This window comes from Capsicum annuum, unplaced genomic scaffold (assembly GCF_002878395.1).
Source record: "Capsicum annuum cultivar UCD-10X-F1 unplaced genomic scaffold, UCD10Xv1.1 ctg5038, whole genome shotgun sequence".
In the NCBI taxonomy this organism is placed as follows: Eukaryota; Viridiplantae; Streptophyta; class Magnoliopsida; order Solanales; family Solanaceae; genus Capsicum; species Capsicum annuum.
Genome location: NW_025858245.1, coordinates 2,147,785 through 2,157,528, shown reverse-complemented (window position 1 = coordinate 2,157,528; position 9,744 = coordinate 2,147,785). Strand labels below are relative to the sequence as shown.

At 29.1% G+C, this 9,744-nt stretch overlaps 1 long non-coding RNA gene across 2 annotated transcripts; it reads right to left on the bottom strand.

Annotated features, from left to right (window-relative positions):
* Positions 1-3,213: 3,213 nt before the first annotated feature.
* Positions 3,214-5,784, bottom strand: LOC107855277. 2 transcript variants are annotated; one of them, XR_001670222.2, is made up of 4 exons: positions 5,584-5,784; positions 5,334-5,393; positions 4,632-4,721; positions 3,214-3,571 (listed from the first exon to the last, which is right to left on the bottom strand). It is a non-coding gene; the product is annotated as an uncharacterized LOC107855277 (long non-coding RNA). The 2 variants fall into 2 exon arrangements; XR_001670221.2 differs by lacking the exon at positions 3,214-3,571 and having other exon boundaries at positions 4,479-4,721.
* Between the last annotated feature and the right edge of the window lie 3,960 nt (positions 5,785-9,744).

Below are 9,744 nucleotides of genomic sequence, written 5' to 3'. Positions count from 1 at the left end.
TGACTAAGCCCATTTTCTATCGGTCAAAACTTCAGATACCACAAAGGATTATGCCAAGATGTATGTCTGCGAGTTAGTAAGGCTACATGGGATACCCTTGTCCATCATTTCAGACAGAGGAACACATTTTACTTCACAGTTTTGGAAGTCTTTTCAGAAGGGCCTTGGTATAAAGGTTAATCTTAGTACTGTATTTCACCCGCAGACCGATGGTCAGGCTTAGCGCATAATTCAAACACTAAAGGACATGTTAAGGGCATGTGTTTTAGATTTTAAAGGAAGTTGGGATAATCATCTACCTTTGGTTAAGTTTGCTTATAATAATAGTTATCATGCTAGCATTCAGATGGCTCCATTTGAAGAGTTGTATGGGCATAGGTGCAGGTCACCTATAGGATGATTTAAGGTTGGTGAAACGGCCTTCATTGGGTCAGATTCTATTCTTGAAGCTATGGAAAAGGTTCAGTTGATTCATGAGAGATTGAAAACAGCCCAGAGCCATCAGAAATCGTATGCTGATGTAAGAAGCAGAGAGCTCAAGTTTCAAGTAAGAGATTGGGTATTCTTGAAGGTGTCTCCTATAAGGGGATAGTGAGTCAGGAAGAAAGGGAAGTTGAGTCCGTAATTTTTTGGTCCATATGAGATAGTGAAGCATGTAGGAGGGGTTGCTTACGAATTGAATCTTCTGTCAGAGTTAGCTGTAATTCACCCTGTGTTCCATATTTTAATGCTTAAGAAGTGTATTTAAAATCCATCCTTTTTAGTTCCCCTAGAGAGTATTAGGGTCATAGATAATTTGACGTATGAACAGATTCCCATTGAGATACTTTATAGACAGGTTCGAAGGATAAGGAATAAGGAAGTAGCGTCAGTAAAAGTTCTTCGGAGAAATCAGTTGGTTGAAGGGACCACTTAGGAAGCTGAAGTAGATATGATGACAAAGTATCCTCATCTCTTTTCCTTCAATCCATCTCCTACCTTAGGTAAAGTGATATTTTCCAGCAAATGCTTTCTCCTTAAGTCTTTTTAAGTGCTCTTATATCGTGTTTTATGTTGTGAGAAATTGAATCCTTGTACTAGTGGTAAGCTTGATCATAAATTCAGTGTGGAAGTGTTAATTCTTGTCTAAATTCTAATTCTAGATGAATCACATTCGAGGACGAATGTTTTCAAGGAGGAGATATTGTAATACCCTATGTCTGGGAGCTACTATACATTGTATGACTCATACCATTGAGTCATACATATATTATATAGCTCGTATATAGGGAGTTATACCCATATCAGTATGGGGTGATGTGAAATCTATCTAAGGTACAAGTTGACCCTAGAAGTCGTCAAGTATGGTACGAGTCGTATGGAGGTAAGTTATTAGTCGATTAGTATAGACTCCTTGAGATTCTGACCAAGTTACGAGTGGGGGGATAAGAGTCGTATAAATATGATACTAGTCATATGTGGGACTCGTATATTGACCAGTATGTACCCTCCTAGTTCTTCCAAGCTTACGAGTTGAGGGGCATAGTCATACCCTTCCAAAGAGTAGTATGGTTGAGTCGTAAAGACTAGCGACCAATTTATGTACAGTTTAGCTATGGACTTTTTGGTCTTCTCCTCTCTTATAAACTCCCATCCATGACCTATAACCCTCAAAGAGACATTAATTTCCTCTATTCCTCAATCAAATAATGACATTTTCTCCTCCCATCTTCAAGAACATCAAAATTAGGTTTCATCTCACACAAACTCATCCCTCAAGTCTCAAGATTCAAACTCTCTTCACAAGTCAAGAAATTTAGGTGTGTGGGGTTCATGAACAACGATATTCTTTCATCCTTGTGCCCAAAGTGCATGGTTTTAAGATTGAATTTACCTATTTTGAATTAGGATTCATACTCAACTAACCATACTCTTGAATTATGAAACTACCATGAGAATGAAAACTTTAAGTGCATTAAGAAATGCATATATTTATGTTTTGACATATAAGATTCATATTGTGATTTTTAATTTCATTATCTTGACTATTGAGCATGAATTATTGTTATGATTTTCCATGAATTAAAGCATGAATTTTAAGTTCTAAGTACAAGTATTGAGTTTACAAGAAGATTATGCTCTTAAGCTCCATAGATAAGTTTTATGAATTGATTTAAAGTAAAGATTTGATCTTTTGATCCTAATATAAGATATGAAATTCACAATTGTTCATCTTGATTATAATTTAAACAAAGAGAAGCATAATTGGTTTTCAATCGATAAACTATTATCCTATTTTAAGGAGGATTTCTTAAAATTTGAGCATATAAGTATTCTGGGAGTAGTATTTAGCACCGTGAAGGTAATGTGGATGAGCTTATTTTAAATTCCTAGAAACTACGAGCCACCGTAGGTTAAACTTTTTTCCAATATGGATAAAGTTCAATGATCACTTAAGTTTAGTTTCTATCTTGATGGCAAGGGTAGAACAGCTCTCCCCAGCGTGGGTAAGACGTTGGACTCCATGGTAGCTCACATGGTTTATGTTGGTTAGAAGAAACACCCAAAAGAAAAATTAAAAAAGTAAAACTTTTAGAAACTAAGTGTTATGGCTCACAAGGCTATTCTTATGCTTCATTACTCATGTTTATGATCTTCCGGCCTTTTTGTTTTATTCAAGCTCAAAGTGAGTTATTTATACTTAGCATGCATTATTTGAAAGTTTATATGAATATTCAACTACTGTTTTACTTAATCATTCGCCCTCCACATACGCAGTACATTCTCGAGGTACTGACCCACATATATATCTATGTGTTACAGTGTCTTATAATGTAGGTTCTGGTGCTCGTTTTCAGCAGCACGATTGACTACGAGCATCATCACCTACATTTTGGTGCCTCCTCATAGTCTGAGGACCCAACTTCTCAGATATTTGATTCATTGTTGAAAGTGTTTTAGTTATGTTCAGGTCAGTTGGGGTCTTCCCCAGTGACTCTCTAATCAGTAGTAGAGGCTTGTCAGACTGTTTATGTTTTAAGTTCAAAGAGTTGGTTTATGATTTCTAAGTTAAAGACTCTCTTTAAAGATATGAAATCGTTTACCTTCTATTCCTATTTATGTTAGTTCACTTTTCATATGAGTTTCAAGTTAAGTAAGCATTATGGGTTAGCTTAGGACTATTCGTAGTCTTGAGCACCGTGTGACGTCCAAAGATATTTCCAGGGTGTTACACGTAAGCAGAATACAAAGTCTTTATCTCAAACAATATAAAAATCTTTTTGCGAACTATATAAAGTCTTTGACTTCGATGTTGTAGAGTCGTTGACTCAAATAAGGCAACACTTTGTCTTAGATGGTGTAAAGTATTCTCCTCATGCAACATAAATTATTTAGCTCAGATGGTATAAAATTCTTTGTCGCGAACTAGTGTACGGTCTTTGTCATTGACGGTGTAAATTCTTCGACTCAGAAAGGGCAATACTTTAGCTCAAACGGTGTAAAGTATTTTCCTTGAATAACATGCAAGATTTTTGGCTCATACGATGCAACAGACATGGCTCAAACAATATAAAGTCTTCAATACTGTCACCTACAAAAAGGGAGTTACAATGTTAAAGTCACCACCATTTTGTGAAATCCAAGAGAAAATGGTGTCTGATGTCTGTCAAATAGAAAAAATATGTGGCTGCCACTTGAGAGTTTGGACAATTATTATCATGGACTCTTATCATAATATTTGAGATGTGTGTAATTAAATTTTAACTTGGACAAAAAGAAAATGTATTAAGTGAATTGATTCAAATCTTAACATGTTCGTGTTAGATGTGTCAGTATTAATTCATGATATTTTCTGATACGAATATCATTGCAATTAAATATCACGTTAATACATCAAAACTGGTCTATGAAAAATTAAATACTTCGATAAATCTTGAAGTGGAGGCATTTGTAACCATTTAATATTTATTTATATTAAATTAAGACATATTAGTCCAAACAAAAATTGCAAATTATTATAATTAGACTCGTTATTTAAATTCAAATAAATATGAATTTTATTAAAGTTTAATTTTTACTGAGCTAATCCATTGAGTTAGAAATGATGGGCCTATTTAGCTAAAGCTCAAGATGTCATCATATTCTAAAGACACAATTGGGTGTCACATGTCAAATGATGTGGCATACAAGTAAAGTGAAGTAGTCAATAAGATCATGCCACATGTCAAAATAATACAGCATTCCCAACCATATCCAAGGCCAATGAAAATATGACACATATACAAGTTGACATGTTTTAACCAATCAAATATGATCATGTCATTTCAATCTGATTGGCCAAAAAGAATTTGTACTTACCATGACTCTTCCCTTTCAATTGCTATAAACAGGGTCTCATAATTCAGAAAAAAGATCAATAATTCTAACAAGAAGTAAGAGAGAGCTCGTGAATCAAATGATGCAAAATTTATCACAATAAAACATGTTCTTGTTTCTTTATTTTATATTTGTGATTATAGTTTTTTTTTTATTACTGTAAAATATGTTGCAAACAAATTGGCATGTCCAGTGCGATTAAATATTTCCTTTATCTTTTCTCTCATAAATCAAATCTACAAATCTGGAGTCACAAAATCATAAAGATAGATTACTTCAAGTCTTGTCTTTGACTTTCATGAAGTTTACACTCCGCCAAGTCTTGAAGTAGGGAATACTTGTAGACATCAAAATTTTGTGGGATTCTGCAAGACAAATTCTCAATTTCAGTGAAGTTCTTGGAGGCGATTTTACCTTAAGTCTAGCTTGAAGGCTTTTCTACCCTGTACATAAATCATGTCTATTTAAAGAATAGCATATTCCCTTCCAATATCCAATAAAATCACAAAATATTCACAAAGAACTTCCTATTTTTGAGAAATACGCTACTAACGACCCTCGAATCATGGAGAAAATCAAAAGAAAAGAATCAGGGGAGGAACAGAATTGCACCCATATTATTTATCAATAAAATAGTTTTGTTCTTCAAATTTTATTTGCGGTTTTATTTTTCATGAATTAATTTTTTTTTTACAAACAACCACCTCTCTACTTTTCAAAGTAAAAATAAGATTTGTATATATTCTACGATTTTCAGACCTCGTTTGGGTATATTTTGTTGTTACTGTCTAACTTTATGAACTTTTTTTTAATTAAAATATGGCTCAAGGCAATTTATAAATCAAACAAAAAGTTGTATAAATAAAAAGGCCCAACCTAACAATGACTAGGCCAAGAAAAGAAACAGAACAAAAGGCAAGGAAAATAAAGATATTAAAGCTAAACAAAAGAAAACTAGAAAAAGAAAGTGCGCCTACCAGGTAGCTCTCAAAACAGAAAAAAGCCTCCAAGGTGAAACCTTTCTTCTTCGATTAAATCTGCCATTCATCGAAGTAAAATCCCGATGTGATGATCTTTCAAAAGTGACAGAAAATTGATGAAGTAAGGTAAAGAAGTTCATCTCTTTTAGTCTCTAACTATTTATCTTCCATTTCAGCTACGAAGCTTAGTTATACACTCTTACAAGTTTTGGTAGATCCCACTTAAATAAAAACCCAAAGCTATTACCAGATGAAGCTATGAGATCTTTCCCAACTAAAGGCATCTTCAACTTGCTCAATGCTAGCTTGAGTTACTGCAGCCCTCCAGTAAGACCCGTAGCCGAGATTCTTCAGATATAGAACTATATAACCATAAATTAGATAAAAATAGTTAAGTTATACCCAAGTTACGGAAGTAATATATATATGTTGGATATACGGAAAACTATGTTGTGTATAATAGATCTACATGAATAACGAACAAAAGTTATAAAAATATAAAGAATTAAAACAAATAATATCTGAAAAACGTAAAGAATTAAAAATAAGGATAGAAAGTCTATAATATAACATAGTTGTCGGAATTAATAAAAACTCAATAAATGCACAAAAGGAAGAAATATTAAATTTAGAATTAACTATAGATAGTCTAGAATATATATATCAACATAACATATATACATTTAAATAAAATGAACAAAGAAAAATTTATAATAGACGAAAAACATATAAAAATCACGAAGGATCAAAAATAAAAATAGTATTCTCTAATTTAGGAAAAAGATATAAAAAAATAGATAAACATTTATATTTAATGTTAGAAAAAAGAAGAATTAAAATTAGAAGATAAGTTGACAGGCATGGTAAGAATAGAAAAAAAAAACGAAGAAATAGATAAAATAAAACAACAAACCACAGAAGAAATACAAAAATAGAAGAAACTAAAAATAATAGGATTGCTGAATTAGAAAAAGTACAGCAAATACTAAAAGACTTGTATGAAAAAAGACAGAAAGAAAAAGAAGAAAAAGATAAAGAACAAATTATTAGACGAGATAAATCAAATTAAAAAAAAGTAGAAATAAAAAATAAAGAATCAGAAACGAGTGAATTATAAATAAATACAATAAATGCTGAAGAAACAGATAATTATGATTCGGAAGATAGTAAAACATATACAGAAATTATAGAAAACATAGGAAAACTAAAAATTAATGAAAAACAAGAAGTAATTAATAAAGAAAACTTAGAAAATACAAACACAAAAATAAATACTCGTAATAAAGAAGAAGATGAAAACATAATACCTAGTAAATCAGAAATAAAAAAACTTACACATTATTATAAAGATAAGTTTAAAAAATGTAACCTAAAAAATGAATATAACAAATGGACACCAAGACAAATAATTAATAAAAATTATAACTTTTTAGATTTAGACTGTGTAATAGATACAAATAAAATAATACAATTATGTGCAGGATATATGTCAAAACAATTATTAGATAATAATATAGATACAACAAATACATCAGAATATATAGAAAGGTCATTAATAGGAACAGTAGAATTATGATTTTTAAACCTAGCCGAAGCAAGTAAAAAAATATTAAGATCTAATAATAAAACGGAAGGAACATCAACAACTACTAAAATATCACCAACAAAAATATTGAAAAGATATGAAGTAGCTATAAGAAATAAATTTAGCAGTATAACAACAGAAGAAGAAGAAGAACAAAATAAAGAAAAAGATACGAATAGAAATTTAATATCAAAATTAGAAATATATAATATGTGCTATATAGATGAATATACGTGCGCGTTTAAAGAATACTACTGTAAGGGAACATATAATACAAAGGAAAGTAAAGAAATAAGAAGATTATATTTTAGCAAATTACTTGAACCATTTAATTCTAAAATAATAAAGAGTTGGGATGAAACAAAAATAGTAGATACCCTTGGAGCAAGAATAAAACTTTTACAACAATGGTATAAAAATCTTTATGAAAAATATAGAGAAGAAATAAAAGTGAAAAAAACATTAATAAGAAATTTAGCATGTTGCAAAGATAAAATAGCACCTCAATTTGGATGTGAAGAAAGATATTATAAGAAAAGAAAGAGACATAAGAAATACAAAAAATCAAAATATAAATATAAGAAACCAAGAAAAAGATATTATATAAAAAATTATAAACATAAAAGGCCATATAGGAAAAAGAAATCTATAAAAGAATGTACTTGTTATAATTGTGGAAAACTAGGACATTTAGCTAGAGATTGTAAAATGCCTAAAAACCCAAAAAGGAAACAAATATCAGAAATAAAAATAGAAAATACAGAATATATGCAGATAGATTATATAGATTATGAATTAGAAAGTGAAGATAGTATATATGAAATTTTGAAAAATGAAACAGATAATGAAATGGATAGTGATTTAGATTAATCAAATGACTGAAGAAGAAATAAAAATAAATGAAACGACTGAGGAAGATATAAAAATAATAACAAAGGAAGAATATTTAAATGAAGAAGGAACAGATCAAAAAATAATATTTGATAATAATATATTTGACGAAATAAAAGAAAAAGAGTTAGACCTAAGTGTAGAAAAAATATTTAAAATACCAACAATAAAAAATATATTTAGTAGGAAAAAGGAAGAATACTACGTAGTAAGCCAAAAAGAACATGTAATAGACTTTAGATATGCAAAAAGTAGAGCTAGTACACCACTAGTAACAAAAAGAATAATTAATAAAGAAATAAACGATATAAAAAATAAAGACCCAATAAAATATGTACACCTTGGAGGAACAGAAATATTAATAAAAGCATGTTTTAGAGAAGGAATAGATACACCAATAGAATTATATTTAGCAGATGATAGAATAATAAAACCTATAGAAAAAGTATAATAACTGTCATAAAAGAAAATTTAATATACCAAAAATTTAAGTTTATAATAAGTGGAAATTATTCAGTAGCAATAACAGATAAAAATATAGATAAATTATTAATATTATATTGGAAAATATCAGGAATAGAACTAACCCCAGGAAGTAAAATATTTACAGCAAGATGTAAAAATCTATACGTATTAACAACAAAACATAAAATAACAGGAAAAAATAAAATTAATAAAATACAATAGAAAGTCCTTTTGAATAATTCGTAAAAACAATTGATAATAATGATTATAGTTACAAAGACATACATATAGAAGAAGATTTAGAAATAATAAATGATAGAATAAGTGCAACAAAAAGAATTGTTCATGGAAAAACCAGAATCATCAAGCTCGTTAAAAAGAACAAGTTATGAAACAACTTCAACAGTTAATTTAAATCAGTATTATATATCAGGAACAATAAATGAAAACAAATATTTAATACTTTTAAACACAGGGCAAGAAAAAAATTATATAGCAAAATATCTAGTAAAAAGTAGAGAAATAAAATCTAATAGTAATATATGTCCAGATCTACTAAGGAGTCTAATAAACATTAAGGATACAGCTGAAAAGGAAATAATAATAGGAGTTAGAAAAATAAAAATAGAATTTGAAATAAAGGAAGATATGCAAAAAACAAACATAATATTAGGAATAAAATGGTTAGAACAAGTAAAACCATATAATATGAAACATACACAATTATCTATAACGTATAATAAAGAAAGATTATTCATAAAAAGAGCTTTAACATGATATGAAAATATATGTACTTGTAAAAATAATAGTAAAAGGATATTATAATAGGTATTATACACCTATGATAGATACTAAAGCAGAAACAAACTTATGTAGATACAACTGTTTACCAGAAAGTAAATGGGATAAATTAAAAACACCAATAATAGTCAAAGGATTTAATAATGAAGGAAGTTTAATTACATATAAAGCTAAAAATGTAAAAATACAGATATGGGATAGAATAATAACGATAGAAGAAATCTATAATTATGAACTAACATCAAAAGATATGCTTTTAGAAATGTCATTTTTAGATAAATTATACTCACATATAATAACTAAAATAGATTGGTGGTTTACAACACCATGAAAACAAAAAGTAAGAGCAAAAAGAGCTATTAATAAAATAAGAAAGAAAACTGGTTGGATAAAAGGAAGTGAAAAATTACACAAAACTTAGAAAATATAAAAAATACAAAAGACACAGTAGAACTAGTTGTATTTTCGATAAACAAAAAAGAAATAACTATATTTTCAATAGATAAGGTAGAAAAAATTAAGACAATTATACAGTGAAGATCCATTAAAAGGATGGAAAAAACATAAAACTACTATAAAAATTGAATTAATAGATAAAAATAGCATAATAACTCAAAAACCATTAACATATAATTTTGACAATTTAAATTCTTTTAAATTGTCAAA